Here is a 24,678-nt window from a genome sequence, read left to right as displayed (position 1 = left end):
CACCCACAACGGCAAAGAGGAGCAGGTGTTCAGGAAAGTTCCCCGCTAGTGGTGAAGACAAGAATAATTCCTCGTGGTGCCCAGAATGTCAGGAGAAAACAAGACACCATGTGGACACCTTCCAGGTGAATTTTGCAATGATTCTACCGAATGCCAGTCATCCTTTTTCAGAAAATCAATGCCAGAAAACATGTGTCACCAGCACAGAGATGGTCCCTTTGACGGCTTACAAACACACCTACGTTACACTGAATTTATCTCAAGCCACCCTCTCTGTGCTAATATAAAAATCTCCTTTATTAACCAGTAGCCTTTCTCTTCTGGTGCTTTTTAACAAGCAAGTGGGTCCTGTAACACTCAGGCATTGTCTAAAACGTCAAATGGAAGCCTAGAATCCTCTTCCATGCAGCTTCACTACAAAGTATTTTGACGTGAACCAAATTGTGCTATTCCTACACCTCCATAGGAAACTCAGTGCTTCATCAAGGAAACGCAGCATGATTTCTGCTAGACACAGAAATGGTGGGGGTGGGCATGGGATTGAGGGAACATTACATAGAAAGCACACCCCGATAATCACCTGCATGAGAGCCACACTGGCCGGCAAACCCCGGTCGGCTCGGTCTCTGCACAGTCACAGGCGTGAGGCCTGGAGGGCAGACACCTGGCGCTGCTGACCACCCCAAGGTCGTGGCCTCTGCCCCGACCATCTGTTCCAAGCTTCTGGCAACACCGCCTGCTGCCCGCACTGCCTGATCGACTCTTCGTGAAGAGCAAATGTTGCCAGGATAGCTTATGAGTACATTTGCCAGGAAAGCAGCTCCGATTGACTCTGAAGACCCGTTCTTGCACCCCTGGCAGCTCCCCTGCCCCCAGTGTGTACATGCTTGCAGCTCTGACCTTGCTCAGTGTCCACACAGGCTCTGTCCCCTGGAGAGCCGAATGCAGACTCAATATTGAGTCAGAAATCCACAAAGAGGGTGAGGGTGACAAACTGCCTACCCGTCCCCCAAAACACAGGTTGAAATCCTCACCCTCAATGCGATGCTGTCAGGAAGCCTTTGGGAGGTGATGAGTTCCCGAGGCTGGAGCCCCGTGAATGGGGTTTGTGCCTCAGAAAGGGGCCCAGCAAATCCCTCACCCTCCCACTGTGTCAGGGCCAGAGAGGTGTGTGCTAACCAGGAAGCGGTCCACACCAGAACCCCCTCCTGCGGCACCCTGATCCCGCCTTCCAGACTCTAGAACTGTGAGAAACAAATTCCTGTTGTTCATAAGCCACTCAGTCAATGGTGTTTCGTTACAACAGCCTGAACTGACTCAGATGAAAATGCTCACTGTCCTACAGAGATGGCTACTCCCCCTCCCAGAAAGAGGGGTTTAATTAAAATCCCTGTCTCTCCTCGCCACCACCACAGATCTCATTCCCCCACCCCGTAAGCCAGCAGTTGTTAGGATTAAAGGAAAAGGAGAATCGTTTTAGACCAGCCCCCCCATATCGATCTGAAGCCTGTAACTTTGTCCACTTCCATGGTGGCCGTGTCCCCGGATTCCCCATGCCAGCTCTGCATCTGCACCGGGTTCCAGGCTCTGCACAGACTCCTCCAGCTGCCCATCCAGCACACTCATTTCCCCTTCCGCTTTGCAGTTGTCCTTCGATATCCAACTCCCACCCCACTGCAAGCCAAGGCCTTCCGATCCAGGCATTTGGGGTGAGCTCAGCCGTGCACTGGAGTCCTTGGCTCAGGTAACCCAGGCCTAAGGCGTTGGCATCAACGATCTACTGGCTATGGGGTCTGCACAGCCACTAGCCGCCCCAGCCACACCAGGGCCCTGGAGGGGAGGCAGAGGAAGCTGTGAAGCTGCCAACAGCCATGCGGGGACAGGGGCCCCTGGGATGAGGAGGATGCCATGGAAGGAAATTCAGAGAAAGAGCCCCAGGGCTGGACGGCTCATGCATGCCCAAAGCCTGCGCTGCTGAATTTTTCAGGTTTCTGAACTTAATCGCTGACCCACACAGCACGTGTTTCCTGAGTACTGACCCCGCGTGGCATTGGATACGGCAATAAAGCAGGACCCCACCTCCCCCTTCCTCGCCCCCTCCCCCAACACATACACAGGGCCTCCGTCCTGGCGGGAAATCAGGCCTGGGCGCCCAGCTGGTACCGTGAACCTGGGAAGGGGGCTGTCTCAGACGGACAGTGTCTGCAGCCTTGCCAAAGCCCAGCAGTCACCTGCACTGCCACAGCCAGGCTGAGTCCGGATCAACCGCACAGAAACCTGACCCTCTCAAGGGCACGCCTGAGCTCATTAGGGACAGACACCGTCTCCTGCTTATCTCCAACACTTTCTCTGCTTGTCTAGTTACAAATGGACGACACTCTCGGAAGCACTGCTGTGACTCTGCTGACAGATCCCAGGCCTCCCCCTGCTCCTCTCCGTGGTGCCATTGACGGGGAGGGGCCGGTATGGCCGCGAGGCCACACACCCACAGCCACCCAGCCACTGAGACGCGGGCCTTCGACGGTTACTTCTGCCAAAGAACCCTGCTGCGTCTTGGAGCACAACATGGTGGCCGGGAAGCTCCATCCGGAGAAACAGCGATGCTTCTCCCCAGAGCCAACGGAGGGCACCCCCCACCCTGCATTCAGCAGCTTACTTACATTCTGGAAAACAGCTGAATTAATGGGGAACACTAAAATGAAAAGGTCACGCAAGAAAATTTAGAAGGCTGTGTGAAGTCTCAGGAGGTCCGAGGTTTCTGAACCAAGACTGTTGCGGTCAACGAGCTGACAGGGAAAAGTTTCCACACGGGCCTTCAACAAGCAACGCTCAGCAGGGAGGAGCCACGTTCTGGGCAGAACCTCAGAACCAGAACATCAGACACCACAAAGTCACATCGGAGCCAACAGCAGCTGAAATACAGCGCTCTCCTAAGATGTGTGTGTTACCTGCAGGAAGTTACTGGACATTAAGATGGTGGAAGAAAAGGATAAGGTTAGAAACAAATTTCAAGTAATTTCTGCATACAAAAAAATTCTATATCCACTGGCTTTCTTTCTGGGAGCAACAACTTTTACATGAGACGCACATCCCGGTTGGAAGGAGTTTGGGTTTTCCGTGGGCAGAGACAAGGGTTCTCCAGGAAACGTGAACCCTTTCTCACTCACTGAGCCGCGTGCCTTGAGGCCGTCCTGGCCTGCCTGAGCACCTCCCTGCTCTGCCTCCAGCCAGCACCTTCGGGCACTCACCCCGCTGCTCCCAGAGCCCGCACTGGCCCAGGATCTCCTCTTCTGCTGCTGTCAATCTTCCACTTTAGGGCAAATAAGTGGGAAACTAGAAAGTTATAAGACCCCTCAGCTTTTTAAAAATTTGTCTTCTCAGAAAACAAGGAACACTAATTCTACTTCCATTGGTTTAATATGTTGCCCCCATCTGCATGTTCATGGATATGTGTTTTTATATATATTTTAATCAACATTTATAAAAGCACGCACTGTTGGCTGCATTCAGTTTAATTACATTTGGTGTAAGAAGTTTTAAATTCAGTGAATTCAGGCACTCAAAATTTAAGCCCTCTGACATCTATTAATCAAATGGAAATACGACAGGTAGATATTACAAAAATCAAGAGAAGTGATTAACATAAATCCTGGACTTTTGGATATTTCCACTAATGTATATATTAGTACACAAACTTGAGCATTTTCAACAAATCTTTGAACTCAAATTCCATTCTTAACTTTTACAGGTAAATCGATATCCATACGTGATTGTAAGCAGCTCAAGCATCAGCTCTTCAAAACAACCAGAAATGCTGCGGGTAAATCCCACTGAGTAGCAAATAACTGCACCCAACAACCCAAGTACCTCCCCTGAGGCATCTGGAACTTGAGGATTACAAGCAGCCTTTGGTTTCTGAGGTGCCCGAGAGTGGGGACTCCCAACTGTAAGAAGGTCTCAGGGATAAGGAAAACTGGTCAAAACATCATCCCTGCCACCCCCCCGCCACGTGCTTACAGATCTCACTTCCTCTCTGCCCCACAAAGCCTGACTCCTGGTTCCAGCCCTGCTGCTTACTGGGCTGAGGGCATGGGCGTCAACTGCACCTGTAACGGGAGAAGCTGTTCAGGATTCAGGATACAGGATCCTGGCTATCCTGGCAGTGCTCAAGCTGATATTGTCATTGACTTTATAGTGAGTTACTTACTGCAAAAGTTTAACTTCTAAATAATGTAGATATGTGTATTCTAACAGGGAAATCCTGAACATAGAACACAGGCCACACGCTCACACAGATGCTATCTGGCCAGCACTCTTTTCTTTGGCTTTTCAATAGACGTTTTTAAAAGCCGTTTTCGGTTCATAGCAAACTCAGGAGGAAAGTACAGAGAGTCCTCACGTATCTCCTTACCCAGCACAGGCACAGCCTCCATCATTCTCCTGTCCCCACCGGACAAGCACGTCTGTACGACTGACAGACCCGTATCAACACGACACCACCACCCAGAGTCCACAGCTCACCAGAGGGCTCGGCCTGCTGCTGCTCACTCTGTGGGTTTCACAGAGGTGGAACGGCAAGGATCCCCCATGAAAGCCCCACCCGGAGTTGCTTCCCCACCCTACACATCCTGTATGCTCCTCCCATTCATCTCTCCCTTCCCCAAACCCTGGCAGCCGCTGACCGTTTTCCTTTCTCCACAGCTTTGCCCTTTCCAGACTGTCCTGTGGTTGGACTCAGACAGCAGGTAGCCTTTCCAGATTGGAGACTCACTTAGCAACATGCGTTTCAGATCCTTCCGTGTCTTTTCATGGCTTAGTGGTCCAGTTCTTTTCAGTGCTGAATGATATCCCAGTTTCTGACATACCACAGTTTATCCATTCACCTACTGAAGGGCATCTTGGTTGCTTTCAAGTTTTGGCAATGATAAATAAAGCTGCTGTCAACATCTGTGTGCACATTTCCGAGTGGAAGTGAACTTTCAGCTCTTCTGAGTAAAAGTCCAAGACTTTGATTTCTCCTGTGGTCGGAGTGCTTAGTTCCACAGAAAACTGCCACGCTGCCTCCCACAGCAGCTGCCCCACTTCCCCCAGTGATGAGTGAAGGTCCTGATGCCCACACACCCACCAGCACGCAGTGGTGTCAGAGTTCCAGTATTGACCAGGCTGATGGGTGCGCAGTGACGCCTCGCCCTACGACATAAGACGCGGGCCATCTTTCCGCGTGGAGATTTGCCATCTGTGTATCTTCTTTGTTGGGTTATCTATCCAGGTCTTTGGTCCATTTTTAATCAGGTTGTTCATTTTCTTGTTGAGTTTTGAGAGTTCCTTGCACGGTTTAGATAACAGCCTTTATCAGATGAGTCTTTTACAGATACGTTCTCCCCTGTCTGTCGCCTGCCCTCTCATGCTCCTGAGACACTATGTTTATTTTAAAAAACATTTTAGACAGAAGATGGACCTCCCAGTCCACCACGGTTCTCATTTTGGCCGTGGTCACCACCCTCCCAGCCCTGGTTCCCACCTTTCCACGATCTCCTGGTCCTATGGGAGTCAACCCATACTAAGTCCCTAACGGATCTCCAATGATGGCAACGTCAAAGCAGGCAGTTTGCAGGTAGGAAGGAGCTGATGGAGGCCGGAGCAGAGTGTGAGGCCAGCGGCTTCATCCCTCGGGGACGGGCAGGCCTCTCAGATGTCCCTCTGGGTCACCTCCCAAATGAAGTACCTGCCTTGGCCGTTGGCAGGAAGCAGGACCTGGCACGGCATTTACAGGTGAGCCTCCGTAACAGGAAACTCTACTTTCTGGGGAGAATGCATTTTCATTATCAAGGCTTTTAGGCTTTTAATTAAGAAATAAAAGAGCAGTGCCTGGAGTGAGGATGCAGGGACTGTGTGTGACCCACACGCTCCTTTACAGCTGGTGCAAAGGACCCTGGAGTGAGGGTGCAGTGCCTGCTCTGAATCACCAGCACACTCATCGTTTCTACATAAAGAACCCTGCGAGTCTGTCCCAGGACTTTTTAGCCTAGACCTAAAAATTCGGGGCCCAGGAAACCCTAACCATTTTAGGAACCTGAGGGGTGGGCCAAGGGGATCTCAGAGTTTGGTGCTGGCTGTGGGACAAGAAAAGGGTGGGCTAGGGCTTCCCACAAGCTCTCCAGGGAGGCCTCACGTGCACTGGTTTGGGGAAATCAGGATGCAAGCAGATACCGTATGCTCTGCCACAGGACCATGAAGTCTGCGGAACCTCAGAGGAACACGGACAAATGGCTGCACGAGTCCCACAGGCCGAGCCTCAGCCGGCGCCCATGTCAAGAACACAGGCACGCCAGGAGGGGCAGCCGATGCAGGCAACGCTTGCAACCCCAGCATGCGGCAGCGTCCGAGGGTGGGGGTCTCTGGCCAGGCTCCACCACAACTGCCATATTCTGTGGCAAAAATTTAAAAGTAGATTTTAACTAGTTACAACTCTAACTTGTTTTACAGATCAACAGAACACAGGGTACCAACAGGCTCCAAAATACTTCGGCGAGAACCAAGTCTAGAATGTAGGTGGCTGCTGCTCCGAGTGTGACCAGTCCCCTGTAGTGCCATAAATCCTAGATCTAGGAGACTAAGTGCTCTTCCTAAACCAGAAGGCACCCTGAGGCTCTGAGGGCACCCTCTGTCCCTGGGCCAGTCCATCAGCCCCGGCAGAAACTTCTAGAGTAAGAGCCTGTGGATTCGTACTGGACGGATGTAAACCAAGCAAAGTCACAGGGGCTCATCCTGGAATCCCATCAGCTTACCCACTCATGCCCCTGGAGAGCCCTGCCCCCAGTTCCACACCCACAGTCACGCTGAACCACAAGAACTGGCTTCTAGGCCCTCAAGCTACTCCCTCTCTCCCCTGGACAGACCCTTCTCAAACCATGAGGCCCAGAGTAGACTTAACAGGTGGTCCCAGCAGAACTGGCCACTGCATGAATTGATAGTGTGTGTGTTTGTGGTGGTTCTTGTTCTGTCACTCAGGCACAGTGCACCATAAGTACAGTGGTGCTATCAGGGTTCACTGCAGCCTCAACCTGCCAGGCTTGGGTGATCCTCCAGCCTCAGCTTCCCGAGTAGCTGGGACCACAGGTGCACATCACCACCACTATTTAATTTTTTGTAGAGTCAGGGTCTTGCTATGTTGCCCAGGCTAGTCTCGAATTCCTGGGCTCAAAATTGAACTGCCCACTTCAGCCTCCCAAGGTGCTGGGATTACAGGTGTGAGCCACTATGCCCAGCCTAGAATTGGTATTTCTTCAACCTGAATTTGACACATGAACCCCACTTACATAGATATCAACCACTCTCACAGCTCCAGGGTTTTTCTGAATCTCGATTCTGTTCGTTCCAGGTCAATATCTAAGAAAGGGTCAGAACTGACCCTCCCTCAATGAAGCCTAAGGGCAAATGCAACAGCATCTCAGGGTGTGAGGAGACAAAGTAAGAAGGGTGGAAAATACACACTGAAATTCCAGTGTTAGAATCATAATCACCAAAAATTTAAGAGACAATCTGCTTTCCAAAACATGTAGATGCTGGATTATCTTCCAAGTCATCAGATTCCACAGCCAGGTGCTGAGAGGGGCACAGCTTTCTAAGCTCACAGACCGGGGCAGCCTAACAGCCTTGGGGCAAACTAAACAGAGGCTTGTGTCTCTCAAAGAGGAAGGTGCTCAAGTCCTTCCAAATAGATTCTTCTTCTAAGTTAGATGCCTCCTAACAACACTGTTTAGAGTGCCAGTGTGTTCAGAAGTGTGAAGCTGAAAATACATCTCAGGACCCCAAAATCACTAAGCTAAAGGGAAATCAAGGTGGGGGACAGCTTAGGGTAAACCTGCCTCCCATGCTCTTCCTAACAGAGACAGCTACTGGGGGGAAAAACAGCCACGTACCTCCCGCACAACCAGTCCGCAAGGAAATTCCTCATGGACAGAGGACAGAACTCAAAGTCACCATCTGCACATGGAGATAAATGCGGATCTGACTGCTTCCTCTGGAAAGGTTCACCAGAAACGCATTTATCTGATCTACCTGTGACCTGGAAACCCCTCCCTGCTTTGAGCTGTCCCTCCGTCCTGGACCGAACCAACGAACATCTCACATGTATTGATGTCTCACGTCTCCCTAAAATGTGAAAGACCAAGTTGTGCCCCAAACACCTTGGGCACATGTCCAGGACCTCCTGAGGCTGTCACAGTGTGTCCTCAACCCCTCCTGAGGCTGTGTCTTTAACCTTGGGAAAATGAACTCTCTATGGGCCAAGAACCATCTCAGAGATGCTTCTGGTTTACAAGAAGCATTCCCTCCGGCGGGTATAACGATGAAATCCAGTGGAATTACAAAATGCCACTTTAGTAAAGGCTGAATTAGGGTTCGATGTGCTTAAAAAAAAGTCACGTTCTATTTATCAATGGACCATGAAGCCAACACCCCCTTCTGCAGTGAAGATGTCAACTGAGACGAGGGGCCCCTCCTGTGGATGCAGCAAAGGCTACCTTCTGACCCCACTTCCCAGAGTCCAGGCTCCTGCTGCTCAGGGAACAGCAACCCCAGCTTCACGGGGCTCAGGCCTCCAAACCCAATTCCCACCCATGCTGGAGAATCACCCCAGGGACTTGCGAAATGGCAGGTGCAACTCTCACCTCATCCCCTTCAAAGGGGAAAAGACACCTTCCCGCTGCTCCTCCTGCTGGTGGGAACTGAAGCAGTAGCTGGAGGATCAGGAGGGAAACAACCTGGGTCGCTGCTAGTCACAGATGGCAAATGCCAACCAGCCTTGACCTTCACATTGCAGAGAAGACATCCTTCCTCTTTTCGTCAGGTCCCTGTTAAATGTTTGCACCCATTCCTTTAAAAAAAAAAAAAACAAACAAACTCAGATACAGCATGAGTGTTTTGCTGACAATATTTCAATTATTTGGGGTCTTTTGGTCAAATGACGCCAAAACAGGAAACTGAACCCTGTTATTCAGGAAACTACTTTCCAGCCCCATCTACCCTCCCAGGCTGTCACCTTATGGGGTTTGTCTGCTGGATGATTAACAATAACTGCTCTTGAGAACTAGGTGTACAGAACAGACAAGACGTCAGCTCAGGTTGAGGGGAAGCAAGAAAAGCGGCCTCTCCCTGCAGGACGGTGAAAGGGGAACCTTCAGCACCTGGGTTTGCAGGATGCTGGATCTCCGAGAGCATCTCTAACAGTTCAAGTAAGGCCAGACCCTCCTCTGCCGCAGCCTGTTCAGGAGAAGGCAGCACCTTCCCTAGAGACCCACAGCCCTGTGCGGGGTTGAAATTTCCTCCCTTGGTAAGAGTCAGGACCAGGGGTGGGGAGAGAAGCAGCAGGGCTGAGGGGCACTGTGAAAACTCCATGCCACGCTAACTCCCGTCTGATGTGCTCCGGCCAAAGCCACGCTTCTCGGAGGGCATTTCCCTTCACATATCCGGAAATCATCAACGTCTAGTCTCCCCACAGAACAGATCGTTCCCCAGGAGGCAGACGCTTGGCTGTAACACGTGGTAATGAGGGGCGCACCTTCGTGCCCATTCCACAGTGTTTCCCGTTACCTATTTTACCTTAAGCTAAAAATAGTTCCCGTTTACACTCTGCAGTGACACAGACAGCAAAACACACGAGATTCAGTGTGATCCCACACCCGTCCCTGATGACCTCAAGTTCTTTATTTGTTCGTTTTGCTTCTAGAGTTTATGCTCTCTCCCGGGGTTCCAGGCCTGTGGATTCCACCAACAATAGAGCAAGAATATCTTTTTAATGTGTTTGTACTAAGCATCCAGACTTTATTATTCATTATTATTCACTAAACAATATAGTTTAACAACTACTTGCATGGCATGTCCATGGTACAGCTGTTATGGGCAACCCTGACATGACTGAACGTCTGCAGGAGGACGTGCGTATGTCATATGCAAACACGATGCCATTTTATACCAGGGACCGGAGCGCCCACAGACCTTGCATTCCACAGGCTGTCCTGCAGCCCACCCTCATGGGCACTGAGGAATGGCTAGAATAGAAAATATAGAGGTTTTAAATAGTTATGTACTAAATCTAATCTTTTGTTAAGTAATTACTGTGTATCACATGTATTATTTGGAAGTCCTTCCTGGCCCAGAGACTTAACGTGTTCTTATCTTTTGTCCACTGATCTAGTCATTCCAGTAAGTTTATTGAACACAAATCAATTTTACAATTAAATTCTTACAGGAATCACACTCATACTGCAAGCTGCTTTGGTTTTTAAAGTGAAATAACCAATAGTTTTACAAACCAGCGATATCATAGAGTAACAGGATAAAGCAGCCCCATGACATGCAGAAACACAGGGTTTCAAAGCTGACCAGTAAAAAACACGTTACCAACCCCTAAATGTGAAAATGTTTTACACCACAACAGATACTCCAGAGAAAAACAAGATGTTCAAAAAAGCCCTTTGCGGAAAAACACTTTCCCCTCCATTGTTCACACGGTTTCCAGAAGCTTGTGTTTGGCAATGACCATGAACCAGAAGTAGCGTCTGCTGCAACTACTGCTACTGCAACACAGAATATTAAGGAAAAAAAAAAAAAAGAAAGAAAGAAAGAAAAAGAAAAAAAGAAAAAAAGGACACAGCATATTTCCTATTGATGAGAACAGATAGAGTGTTATCAGAGTGTGTTCTACAGTCAACAATGTTCAAATTCTAAGTCTCCCGCAGACACTAGACGGTAACCGTCAAAGCTTGTGTACTTGGCAACGTTCAAGGAGACCAAGTTCAGAGCTGTCACAATGCAGCACCATCCTCACGCAATTATCTCAGGCGGGTTTGAGGGCACGTGCCCCCGTCACAGCGGGATAGCTGCCCAGCCCAGCACTTCCTGAGATCACAGACCTTCGCCTTCCCACATCTTCAATAGTTCCTTTACACTGGGAACCAGAGAGCAAAACCTAAAACACTTCCTCAAATCTCAAGACAGTCTTGAGAGCTCTTCTTGCCCCTTCTCTTCTGAAAAAGCCTATTTCACAAGCAATCTGTAGTGCTTACCAGAGCTGGGGCAGGAGGAGAGCTAGTGTTTGGTAGACCGAGTTTCAAGTGTGGGGAGGCCAGAAAGTTCTGGAGATCAATGGCGGTGATCGCGGCATGATAGTGTGAACACAGTTAATGCCACCAAACCATACACTTAAAAACAGAGTGCTATGTAATTTTACCACAATAAAAAGACTGAGAAAAGTCATCTATAATTACCGTCTCCAATATCTTGCATCCTGTAAGGTGCATTTGCTTGTGCACCCTGTGACAGCTCGCTCCTTCCTGACCTCCTCCTTCGGTTCCCTGTCTCGATCCCACTGGTTACTCTCCTCATGAGCCTCTTTCCTGTCATCTGGCAGGGTTCTACCAGGACCCTCTGGCTCTCACGCCACCCCAGTTCCACAGACCTACCCACTGGGTGGACCACAGGTGTCCAGCCTGACCTTGCTGATATGCTCCAGCTGGCCCTGGACTCCCACGCTCCTGCGGCTTTCCATCAGTGTGGCATCTGCGAGTTACCTCCTGGGCAATGCCAGGTGATGGTAACATCAACCAGGAGGCACCGCTGAGAAGCAGAACGAATGGTGTGGTGCCCTGAACATCACATCCTTCAACAGAGCTCTGTGTTTTCTCTTCTTCTGGCACAGCTTCGCTGTAGGAAGGAGGCCATTCTTCCAGTGCTGCTACTTCCAGGACCGGGGAAAGCAAGCTTCAGAAAGGAACGGTATCAAAGAGGCAGGACCCACCAGCAGGGCTGCTGGCGGCCGGGCGACCACAGCCCCAGCATTCCCCAGCCACCACGGCTGACAGCCCAGACTCCAGAAATGCACGGCTTCAACCTTAGGAGTAAAAACCCTCCCAAGCCAACTATTATTTTCAACAATGGGATTGGGGAGTGGGGTGTTGTAACCCTGCCTCTCTCGATGGCACAGATCCTCGGATCCCAGTTCTTATACGATTAGGGAGTGGGGGGGTCCTAACCCTGCCCCCCCTGATAGAAAAGAACTGGGATCTGATGATCTGTGCTAAGTGAGCACTTTGATTCTGCCACATGCAGTCATCCTCAGCACCAGGAAAAGTCAGAAGCGTTGAGTGATGACACTGATACCAACACATGCGGTTCTGATGGCTCCGGTAAACTGGCTACACAGATACAACCCGACAGTGGTGAGATCCACGGAATTCACCAGTCTTCCCAAGGATCGTGTTCCTGAATCTTCTGCATTCGGAATAACCGTCTCCTTTGCCAGGGCTGAGCCATGCTACCCTCTCGCCTGTCCTCTGCTTTCACCAGCTTCGTGTGCATTTCCAGGCAAGTGTTTATGCAGGTACTATCACTTATTTCCACAGCAAGAACGTACACAGACACCACACAGAAATGGGCAACCCTATTAGGAGCTGTGCAGGTAGATCTAACTCATCAGATGTTGCAAATTCCTGTTGCCTTGGAAATTAAACTAACGTTGCTATGACCGTATCTCTTACTGCACCACTAAAGACCATCCGGGTAAGAGGAATGTGCCTCTACATAGCATTCAGCGCACGTTTACATGTCGGTTTTCCCTGAATATGGTTGTTATGTGAGACAGAAATCAGTAAGATGGGCTGTAACATATAGTATAGGATCATTGTGTCTCCTAGGCTTAAACACATCCTTTAATGAAGTTTAACTCTCTGGGGACATGAGTTACGTAGTAACATGTTTTGGATATTGTCTCTTTCACATTCTAATTATCAACACCAAAGAAGTTCTTGAGTTCCTTGTTAAGTTGAAAAGCAATTTACAAAGCATAAAAGCCCCAATATTATAGGATACAATTCAGTCTTTTTAGCATATTCTCAAAGCTGTACAACAATCAACCACTACTATGTAATTCCAGGACTTTTTCACTACTGGCCAAGGAAACCTTGAACCCATTAAAGAGTCAGCACCTGCTCCTTCCTTCCGCCAGCCCGTGGCAGTCGCCAGCCGACTTCCGTTTCTCTGGATTTGCCCATTCTGGACACCTGTTGTGAGAAGAATCGTACAGTGCGTGACCTTTGGCGTGACCTTCGGTGCTGGCATCTTTCACGTCCAAGGTGAGTGGAATCTCACAGTGCGTGATCTTTGGCGCAGGCATCTTTCACGTCCAAGTCTCATTTGGGTTGGAGCACACGTTCTTTTGTTCCTTTTTACGGCTGAGTGAGATTCCATTGTGCATACATTGTCTTTATCCATTCATCCGTTGACAGACACCTGGGCTGTTTCTACTATTAGGAATAATGCCGCTATGAAGATTCTTACGTAAGGCTTTTCGGTAAAAATACTTTCAATTTTCTTGGGCATATGCCTAGGAGTGAAATTCCTGGGTCGTACGGTGATTCTATGCTTAACTTTTCTGAGGAATTAACTGCCAGACTTTTCCAAAGCAACTGTACCATTTTACTTCCCCTCCCACTAGCAATATATCAAGATTTCAGTTTTCCCAAATTCACCAACATGTCACTGTCCAATACTGGGGTTTTACCCGTCCCGGTGGTTGTGAAGTGGTATCTCACGCTGGTTTTGATTTCCATTTCTAAGATGACGAATTCTGTTAAACATCTCATGTGCTTTTTAAGGCATTTATATGTCTTTCTTTGGAGAATGTCTATTCAAATTCTTTGTCCATTTTTAATTGGATTTTTATTAAGAATTTTTAAATATATTCTTGATATCAGGCCCTTATCAAGATGATGTATCCTATTCTGTGGGTTGTCTTTGTACTTTAACAGTATCCTCTGAAATGAACATTTTTCATTTTGATACCGTCTTTTTCCCGTCAGTTGCTTGTTATGCTTTAGGCGTCTCATCTAAGGAAACATTGCCTAATCCAACATAACAGTTTCACCAGGATTCTCCCCTAAAGGTGTCATAGGCTGAACTGTCCCCCTGTCAAGTTTCCCACGTTAAAGTCACAACCCCAGAAACTCAAAATGTCACTATATTTAGATACAGCGCTTTTAACTTGGCAATTTAGGTCCCATAAGATCTTAAGAGTAGGCCCTGATCCAGTATGACGGGTGTTCTTATAAGACAATTTAGGCACACAGTCCTCAGTGCTGCACACACGTAAGAGAAACCTGTGAGGACACAGAGAAGACGCCATCTACACAGCATGGGGTGAGGCCCCAGAGAATCCAACCCTGCCTGCATCTTGATCCCAGGCTTCCAGCCTCCAGAACAAAGGAAATAAGATGCCGTTGTTTAAGCCACACGGTCTGTGGTGTCCGTTACGGTACCCAGCAGACTGACAGAATGGGTCTCACAGTCAGCTCCTTAACACTGGATCCATTTTGAGCTTTGTGTGTAGGGTGAGGAAGGGTCCAGTCCATCCTTTTCCATGTGGATACCCCAGTTGTCCCAGCACCATTGAGTTGTGAAATGACAAAAGTAAAGCAACCCTTACGTCCTTTCTCCATCAACAGATTAGAGGATATACTGAAGAGTCGTGGACAATTTTGTCAGTTTAAGCCAGTGGTTTTCAAAATTTGGGTCTCAGGAACACTTTGCACTTTATTAAAGATCACAAAAAAGATTTCTCATGAGGCCAGGAGTGGTGGTTTGTGCCTATAATCTCAGCACTTTGGGAGGCAGAGGCAGGTGCATCACTTGAGGTCAGGAATTCGAGACCGGCCTGGCCAACATGGTGAAATCCCATCTCTACTAAAACACAAAAATTAGCCGGGCATGGTGACGGACACCTGTAGTCCCAGATACTAGGGAGGCTGAGGCAGGAGAATCACTTGAACTCAGGAGGCAGATGTTGAAGTGCACTGAGGTCACACCACTGTACTCCAGCCTGGGTGGCAGAGCAAGACTCCGTCTAAAAAAAAAATAATAATAAAAGGTAACAATTTAGTTCATTTTACAGTGATAAAGTCATTACATCTTAACACAGTCTTAAAGAAACCATTTTCCAAAATAAGTAGCAGCATGAAAACAGTTTGTGCTGCTGTGAAAATGCCTAACATCTCTGCATCTCAGAAAGCAGGGTTCTCATGGGCTGTCTGCGTTCAGTGGGCTGCAGAGTCGTGGTTGAAGTTTATGAAAAAAGTCTGACCCCATGCTGATACACAATTAAGAAGAAGTATTTTCAATGTGTTTTCAGATAATTTTAGGTATTCTCTGCTGCCAAATACAACAAGCAGTACTTCAGTACAGGCTGTCTGCAACGTGGAGTCTGCGCTCTGGCCGACGGGCCTTTCCGCCCCAATTCCTTCTAAGTCGACTGGTCCGTCCTGCACTTGAATGGCTTTTACCAGCACACGATTTTGTAATCACACATTGGTTAGAAAACACTAGTTCAGTGTTATGAGCAGCTTCCACATTTCATTCTACGTCCAAAAAAAAAAAAAAAAAAAAAAAACCATATCAATATCACCGTTGATCACATAAGAAAGTGGTGGACACAAGATTTTTATATTTTAATATTCACTGGAAAACTCAAATGTCTAATCACTGGGAATAACGTAAGGTACTTTCGTGAGGTGAAAGAGTCATTTTGTTCAATTTTCAGGCCACACCTGCAAATAACTCCATCACCTCCATCTGAAGTAGCATTGTTTGTAAGTCATTCTTTATATAAAGGCAGTCTTAGTGGAAGAAGTGGTTCTGCAGGTTCATAGCTCAGAGGCACCAGTGTTCTCCCAAGATAACCATAAAATCCGTAGAAGACGCACCTGTGCACACTTTCTGTTTCTCACTCAGAACATTCCAGAAGGATCCCTGAATCCCGGTGCCGCAGCAAGACTGAAGTTTGCTCTCACCCACACAATAAACCCAGGGAGCTCCCCCAGCCCCCACCCCGAGACCACAGCTTTGGTCCTCTGTCTGGTCTAGGGGGGCTCCTGCAGCTCCAGCCTAACAGGGAAAAGCAGGCACCCACATGTCAGAAAGACCTCCCAAGGTCCAGTGAGCACTTCTGCTTATGTGCCAGCCAAGTGCGTTTGACAAGGCTACAGCCAGCTGTACGGCAGGCAGCGAGGTACCCAGCAAATACTTCAGGGCTCACGTTACTGAGGAAGGAAGGTGGACAGCGAGGTACCCAGCAAGTACTCAGGGCTCACGTTATGGAGGAGGAAGCCAGGCAGATAGTGTGGTACCCAGCAGGGTTCACGATACTGAGGAGAAAAGGAGGGTGAAGACAAGGGGCCTGGAACAGTCTGTCATAAGCTTTAGCATTTACAAGGCTCGCTATAGATTATCCGATTTGATCTTAACAGCTCCCAAGAGAGACAGAGGCCTGTTTTCACTTCATAAAAAGAGATCAGAGAACTGATGATGTGCCCTTCCCACATGCTCCCAGAAATCATCCTCAAATCATCTCTCAGTTGTATGCATGTGATAATATGTCAGTCACGTCCCCTCCCTGCAGGGGGATCGTAATGTCGCCCTGCTGTTCCTTAGCACCCCTGCCCTCTCCTGCATTTCAGCCATGCCAACAATCCATGGGAAGTCGGCACAACCCCACCTCCGCTGCTGCTGATGGCTTGGGTCACCCTTATCTTTCATTTCTACCTGCAGGGACTTGTTCTTTCTTCAAATGCAGCTCAAACTCACTCATTGTGTGAAGCCTTTTCCAGCCATCACAACTGTCATGTGTAAAATCAGTCTGTGGAATGCTTCATTGAGGAGGGGCTTATGTTGCCTCATTGGCTGTGATCACCACCAAATTCTGAGCAAACCAGGTGGTCCCCTCTCCCCATCTCTGCTCCAGTGCACTTAAAACAAGGATTCCTGGAAGCACCTTTTTAGTCCAATTCATGCATGAGTCTGCCCCACACCCCACAGACAAGCCCTGGCGGTCAGGGTTCAGGGCCCCCAAGTGGGTAAGGAGAGCTTTGTGCACTCTCTGGAGTTGTCACCCAGAGACCCACGGCTGGAAGGGAAGAAACTTGCATCCTATGAAACATCCAGGCCCTGAGACCCACTCAGAAGCAGAAAACGGGGAAGGAGCCTCAACCAGACCCTCGGGAGGGCAGTCAGCAGGAGCCACGGAGGTCACCAGGAGGGAGGGTGTCAGGCAGTGAGGCCAGAGGTGATGTGGCCGGGAAGGAGGAGACATGGCCAGAGGCAACGTGGCCAGGGAAGGAGACACAGCTGGAAGGAAGTGACAAGAGGGGTCTCCAGGCCTCAGACTGTGCCTGATTTATGGATGACATTTTAATTATGATGTTATATCTAACCTTAAAGAAAAGTAGCAATTTAGAACCACTGTGTACATTTAAAGCACAGTACAAATATAACATTTTCCAAAACAAAGAACAGTGAATTGAAGGAAAAAATAGCAACTCACCAAAAAAAAAAAAAAAAAAAGTGAATAAAAAAATTCATTTAAGATCAGAAATAAAGAGATCCTACAGCTCTTGTAGTCCAATCCCCACCCTAACGTGAATGGGAGAAAAAGGGAATTAGATTCTAGTCAGTCAAAATTAAAGACAAAACCGATGCACTTTACTTTCTACTTGACAGAAAACAAGAAAAGCTCATCAAGGAATCCCAACAAACAGTAACTTTAGGAGTCCCCAAAATACAAAATTCACCTTCAAATTAAATCTACTGCTAAGTGTGTATACGTTTTTCTTTATTGCCTTCCTCCTCCCCAGGGGCTTTTTTAGACCTTGTTTCCCCCTAATTGCCTCCAACATCCAGAAAATTTAAACCCCACAAATAAACCGTGTCTCGATTCACACACAGCGTCCTTCGGAGCAGACAGTCCATTGCCCTAAGACGTTCTTGTCACCTAAGCACCAAATACAGCCTGAGAACGCACAACACGCACACACACGAACTCGGACAGACAACAGGTGAGATACGGCACATGAGGAGGAAGATGAGACAAATGAGCTTCAATGACTTCACCGACACCCCAGATCCATGAAGAAGTGACACACGCAGCCTGATCGGGTGCCGGTGACTCCTGGAAAACAGCCAAGGGCAGCATTTGGAGAAGCAGCACCGCAGGCCAGGAGGGTCTCGGGGCTTCAGAGGAGAGGGCTTCCCCGACCAGGTGCTGAGGCTTCAGAGGGGAGGGGTTCCCCGACCAGGTGCTGGGGCTTCAGAGGAGAGGGGTTCCCCGACCAGGTGCTGGGGCTTCAGAGGGGAGGGATGCCCCGACCAGGTGCTGGGGCTTCAGAGAGGAGGGGTGCCCAGGCAGGAGCTGCAGCTTCAGACGGGAAGACGCCCCGAGCAGGTCCTGGGGGTGGCAGAACAAGCCCTGGGTCCCCTTGTCACTTTTCACTCCCTACTCCCGAATCTCGCCCTGAAATTGCAGCAAGTCCAGGTATTCATTTACCCATAAAATTAAGTATCTGTGAGTAACACAAGTCACTAATCCACACCGATCTGAGTCCACAGATACCTCCCAGAGATGCCACCATCCCTTCTGGTAGAAGGGCAGCCCAGGGGCACACGCTGCTAGGAAGGGAGACTGTCTGCAGCCTGATGCTGTAGAGTCCTCAACACTTAGTCTACCTTCTGGAACCATGCCGTCTCCTACAGAAGCAACTAGGGGCATGTAGGGTTTTTAAAATCTTTTTTTTTCCTTAAGAGTCCCCCTCTGTCACCCAGGCTGGAGTGCAGTGGCACAATCTCGGCTCGCTGCAACCTCTGCCTCTCGAGTTCAAGTGATTCTCCTGCCTTGGCCTCCCGAGTAGCTGGGAATACAGGCGTCTGTCACCAGGCCCGGCTAATTTTTTTGTATTTTTAATAGGGATGGGATTTCACTCTGTTGGCCAGGCTGGTCTCGAACACCTGACCTCACATGATCCACCTACCTCGACCTCCGAAACTGCTGGGAGTACAGGCATGAGCCATGGTGCCCGGCCCATATAGCTATTTAAATTTGACTAAAATTTAAAAAAATTAGAAATTCAGTTTCTCATTTACACTTCAAGCATTCAGTCAGCCACAGGCGGCCACTGACCAGAGGCTGGTAGAGATGTCACACTCCACTCTGTAGAAGGATCTATGGACGAAGTGGCTCTAAGATCATCTCAGCATCTTTATATTGAAGCTATCGAAGTTTCACTCTGATTATTATAGACATCAGCATTCTCCCATTTAAAAATGTCAGTGCTATTGCAACGATCAGATCTGTAACTTCTCAGAAGCTCTTCTCTTCCTGGACAAAACTACAGAACATCTGCACTCTGTCTCCACACTAAGGGACAGCAGAAGCCTCCGTGTAAAATCAGGGGGAGAAAAAAAAAAAAAGAATCCCTGGTCCCTCTCCCCCTACAATTTTGTGAAACTCCTCTTAATATTCAGAATAACTGCCAGAATTGCAATAAACAAGCAGCCCTTGACCAGGAAGAAACAGGGAAGCAAGAAGAGGGAGATGCCAGGACCCTCAGATCCCTCCGGGACCCCAGGCCCAGCCAGGACTGAGAAGGGCAGCACAGCCCGGCAGACCTACATACCTGATGCGAACTGTGCACACGGCTTCCCCAGGCCTCAGTACCCCGCTCTGCCCTCACTGAGCGCTGTGGCTCTAGTAGAGGCAGCTCCCTGAGCCCCAACACCCACAGCCAGTCCCCTCCTTGCAGGTCTCAGCTCTGCTGTCACTGCCTCAAGTGCCTCCCTGATGCTTCTCATCATCATCCGCGTACCGTGTCCCCTCTACCCCATAGCCCTTGCTACCGCCCACCCCACTACGGATTCTGGCACACAGCGGGTGCCTGAGACGCCCCAACGCGTGGCATACCAGGGTAGGGCTTGGAGTTCCAAGGGCCACATCCCGCATACCACCACAAGCGCCACGGAGGCTGTAGAACGGGTCCAAGTTTCAGGCCGGCGCTCAGCTCCTCCCGGCCGTGGAGGCCAAGAACCTAGCAAGCGAGCGCAGCCGGAAGCAGGATCCCAAACCCCCTTCCTGTTCCTTAAGAGGAAGGGGGCCTCGGAGCACAACCCCACCAGCGCCTTCCTCCAGTCAGGCAGCCTGTCAGAGCACCGACACCTTCACCGCAGGGAAACCCATCAAGTACCTCCTGTGAGGAGAAAATCACCAAGTACCACAGGAGCCATGTCCACCGGCAGCGTCTGCTGAGCCCAATTAGTGACAACAGCAGCCGGGCCCCCACGTAGCACGTGCCCACTCCGAACCTGCCCCGCACACCACAAGGCCGACCATCCTGGCGCTCAGCTTCCACTCATCAGGGGCCTCTTACAGGAGAGCTCGGCATGTCTATCTTCCCTGGGCTCACAGAAAGGAGCGGGACTCAGCCCCAAGTGTGAACAGAGTCAAGCTCCCACTAGCTGTGCAGACAACCTTCCTAGCCCTGGCCTGGGAAGGGGCCAAGCCCAAACAGTCATCTTTTGCCCGCACAGGTACAGAATTGAGCCAGTTCTCTCAATGGACTCGAGACAGGTCAACTCCAGGCTCTTCAGTGCTCTGGGGTTCACCTCGGGCCGCTGCACCTTTGAAACGTGGCTGTGGACTCCTCTAGGCTGCTCAGTGTCACGGCCCATTTCATTCCGACACTGCAGGCCCCTGCTGTGGTGTCAATACCCAGGACACCCCTGCCGGCATCCTCCGAGATGCTGCTGCAGCTGCTGTGATCTGAGAACAGCCACTTGCAGGCATCAAAGGGAGGGCTCAAGTCTCCTCTGAGAGCAGCGGCTACAGCTTTGGAAGACATTGCACTCAATCCTGGGTGAGCCTGGCTCGGTCTGCAATCTAAGCCTGGTTGCTGGGGAGACACACTCTGTTGTAACTGACAGAGGCTCTTGGTGGCAGCTCTACCAAGACCGAGAATGGCAACTAATCTGAGATTTACTATCCATACTTTCTATCTGATGTTTAAAAGGAAAGCATCGTGAAGTTCCAGTAGCAAGGAATTTTCTATCATCTATCACATGAAGATACAGCAGAAATGCAGCTAAAATGTTAGTAGGGTCTATGTAGAGGAACAGACGAGTCTATTTCAGGAAAAGTGCTTGCTGGCTTTTTAGAAACAGAGTGAAATCCCTGCCAAGTAAAAGGTTTGTACTTTTGCTTTGGAAAGTTCTTCCTTATTATTTGAATACATTAACTATATTTAAGTGTTCTTGTAGACTAAGTATTAAATATTCAAAAGTAAGTAATTCTGTTCGGTCTATTTCATTCTTTAAATGCAGCTTTCAAAAACTGACAAACACCTGGCTGGGTGCAGTGGCTCGCGCCTGTAATCCCAGCACTTTGGGAGGCTGAGGCTGGTGGATCACGAGGTAAGGAGATCGAGACCATCCTGGCTAACACGGTGAAGCCCCGTCTCTACTGAAAAGGCAAAAAATTAGCTGGGCGTGGTGGTGGGTGACTGTGGTCCCAGCTACTTGGGAGGCTGAGGCAGGAGAATGGCGTGAACCCGGGAGGCGGAGCTTGCACTAAGCCGAGATCACACCACTGTACTCCAGCCTGGGTGATAGAGCAATACTCCATCTCAAAAAAAAAAAAAAAGTTACAAACACCCCATGTCTGCCCTGGCTCCGGCCATCTCCACAGAGTGGACAGAGCTTGGGAAAAGCTCACTGTGGAGGCCCAGGAGGCCGGGCCGCACCTTTGCTCAGCAGATGAGCGAGAGGGTCAGCCACCCTACGGAAGAAGCCCGCATTTGCTATGTTACTGATGATATCCACATAAATTTCTATTTTGCCTCCCACACACAGACCTGGGATCCATGTTTGAGCAAGCGGATCCTGCCAACAGAAGCTCCATGCCATCATTTCCCTGACTTCCCCAACAAGAGCCAGGCCAGGCAGTGTCCCCACACGGGCCCTGGGACCCAGGAAGATCCGGGTCCTGCCCTTCTCCCTCATCCCTGCAGCACCTGGCTTGTTGTGGAAGTGCAGCAGTGCTGGCTGAACCCACGTTCACCTGGGGTGTTCAGGAGAAGCCTCTGTGCAGAAATCAGCTGGGAAGCAGGGCTGTGTGTGCTGGCAGATCATCAAATGGATTTGCAGAACTGAGTTTTCGACATGGGTGCCGCCATCAAGTCCCTCAAGCCCTTCGTGAGCCTAGAGACACAGAGCCATTTGCTGCACTCCCACAATCTCTAACCACCCTGCATGGAAGCTCAGTTTATCCAAAGGACCATAAAATTGTGTGTGTAAACAAAGTTTGGCATAATGAATTAAAACGGAAGTCACCACTTCTCTTTTCCATTAATCCATTCATTCAAACAAATGTCTCGAGTATGTGCATCGAATACTGTGGAATTAGGATTTAGTCCATGCCTTCAAGAAATATACATCACAGAATAAAAGGTATAGCTTGTAACTAACAGTGGTGAACAGGCAAGAAATACACATCGAAGAAAAAAAGGTAGAGCTTGTAACTGTAACAGTGCTGAACAGGCAAGAAATAAGCATCATAGAAGGAAAGGCAGAGCTTGTAACTAACATCATAGAAGGAAAGGTATAGCTTATAAACTAACAGTTGCGAACAGGACAGAATCTCACAGGCTCATCAGGAGCCGCCGAGGAGGAAGCCATGATTCATTTCCACCTGCAGTTGATAAATGTTTCCTGGATAAAGTAACTTTTCTACAGTGATATCTGTTCCTTATTGTTTAGATCTTGCTTGATAGGGTATTAAATCACTACTTTATGTGCTGCTTATATAAAATACATCATTGTCGGGGGAGGTTATAAAGTAAATACTTCACACAAGCTTGGGCTGTGAATGGTGCAAGGCAATGGGACGATGTGTTCCCATGTTCTCGAGACACAGAAGGGGCAAGACCCTGGTTCCTTCTCCTCCCCACCGCCCTGTTCCCAGATGAGGGGTGGAGGCAAGGCCGCTGTGCAGTCCTAGAGCTGGCTCCAGGGCCGGGACACCACGCCCGCACTCTCTGCGCCTCATGCGAGAAATACAGCCTGGGGGGCAATCACCAATTGACCTGGCGGTGGGGAGTCCTTCATCAAAAGCCTGTGCTTCCAGGAACCAGGACAAAGCAGGACCCCCAGGAAAACTGTTCCAGGTGCTCCTGAAACCTGGGCAGAGTCACAGCCTGGCAGGAAGCACCAGTGACGCAGGTGTGCCCAAGATTGGGAGGATGGCCAGACGCCTGGAGGCCAGACCAGCCTGCAGGATATGACCACTTCTCTCTGGTTCGTTAGAGATAGACAGTCTGGGCTTCACTTTTGTATGTGGAGTCTCACAGTACAGAAATATCACAAAGGGATTAGACTTCATATATCCCAATTTTTTAATTTAAAAAAATCACATTTATTGCAACTAATTCTAAATGCAACAAAGAAAAATAAATAATTATGAAAATGCAGGCCTATAAAATATAAACCACAATCTCTTTACCCATAGGAGACCGAAAATTTAGTTTACCTTTACTTCAGTATCATCTCATTTTTTTTTTTAAACCATTGCTGAGGTGTCTCCTCACTGCCCCATGGGCTCTTCAGGGCTCTTTACTGTTTTGCCGTTTTTTAGGTTTCAGGGCAGGATCATTTTCCCACACTTGTTTGCTTCCTTGTTCACCAATTGTTCACAAGGACATCATTGTGCCTCAGAAAACCTAGTAACTGAACTTCATTAAAAGTGAAAAAAAAAGGACATATTGGCTGCTATGACAGCATCCTCAGTCACCGAATCTCCCTGGGGGACCAGACACACCCCCATCTCCTTGTAACCCCAGCATGCAGGTATCGCTGCAGCTGACAGGACTGACCCAGCCTGGGGGAGGCATGAAAGCAAAGAGAAGGCAGGTGACTCATTTAGGAAACTCGGGTGATCCTCTCGAGCCACGTTTCTCAGGGCATCAGGGGACCAGCCACATGCAGGGAACCTCCTTGGCCTGGCAGGTGGCAGACTCCTGGGACCCTCCTCAGACACGTTAATCAGAGAATCTAAAGGCGGGCAGACTCTGAAAAGTATCTGTAAAGGAAGGACTTAGCTCTGCTGTGAGCCCACTACATGCAGGGTCGCGCAGGACGCCGCTCCCAGCGTCCAGTCTCCATTTCACCCTCCTGGGAGGAACATCCGTCAAGTCACAGAGCACGGTCTTCAGCGAACACCTTCCTGAGCGACCTCAACTGTCGCCCAACCCTGCAGGAGTAGCCTCTGAGTAGGGCAAACAAGTCTTTGCTCCTGACTCGGCCACCTTGACGCTGGTCAGAAGACCAGCACTCCCACGTCTCTGGGGAAAGGAGCGGCCCTGGGCAGGAATGCACTTGGCAGCCCCAGGGAGGGGCCAGGTGTGGAGGAGCAGGCCTCTGCCCGCAGACACGTCAGCTCAGCATCCTGGAGCAGAACCTCCAGTCCAGCTGAGCCTACAGATGGCTGCAGCCCTGGACAGCATCTTCACGGTGACCCGGGGGACTGGGCCAGAGCCGCTCAGCAGGGCTGCCGTGAATTTGCAACCTGAAGAAGCTGTACAGTCGTACACATACGTTGCCTTAAGCCCCTAGGTTTTGGGGTCACTTGTCACACAGCGACAGACAGTGGATGTGCACGGACTCCCAGGCCACGATGGCCTCTTCCGGCCTCACCCGGGCTGTCTCATCTGTTCCCGTGACATCACGTTTCTCAAAGTCAAAAGGCTGCCAGGGCCCCCTCTTTTCTTCACAAAGTCGTTACAAGCTCACGATACAAACTGGAAAAAAAAATCT

At 49.4% G+C, this 24,678-nt stretch overlaps 1 long non-coding RNA gene across 8 annotated transcripts in view; it reads right to left on the bottom strand.

The window, feature by feature from the left end:
• LOC139361081 (uncharacterized) overlaps positions 1 to 24,678 on the bottom strand; it is a 139,463-nt gene that overhangs the window by 55,803 nt on the left and 58,982 nt on the right. For 6 of the 8 annotated variants that reach the window (XR_011618641.1, XR_011618638.1, XR_011618639.1 and 3 more), the window contains exon 4: positions 8,673 to 8,878. The exons of 1 other annotated variant lie outside the window; for it this stretch is intronic. This is a non-coding gene — a long non-coding RNA (uncharacterized lncRNA). Of the gene's footprint in view, positions 1 to 8,672; positions 8,879 to 12,986; positions 14,900 to 24,678 lie in introns of all 8 variants that reach the window. One more of the 8 variants, XR_011618635.1, reaches the window with a different exon arrangement.

Source organism: Macaca nemestrina (genome assembly GCF_043159975.1).
Source record: "Macaca nemestrina isolate mMacNem1 chromosome 4 unlocalized genomic scaffold, mMacNem.hap1 SUPER_4_unloc_9, whole genome shotgun sequence".
NCBI lineage: Eukaryota > Metazoa > Chordata > Mammalia > Primates > Cercopithecidae > Macaca > Macaca nemestrina.
The sequence above is the reverse complement of the archived record's forward strand: the minus strand, read 5'-3'. Positions and strand labels throughout refer to the sequence as shown.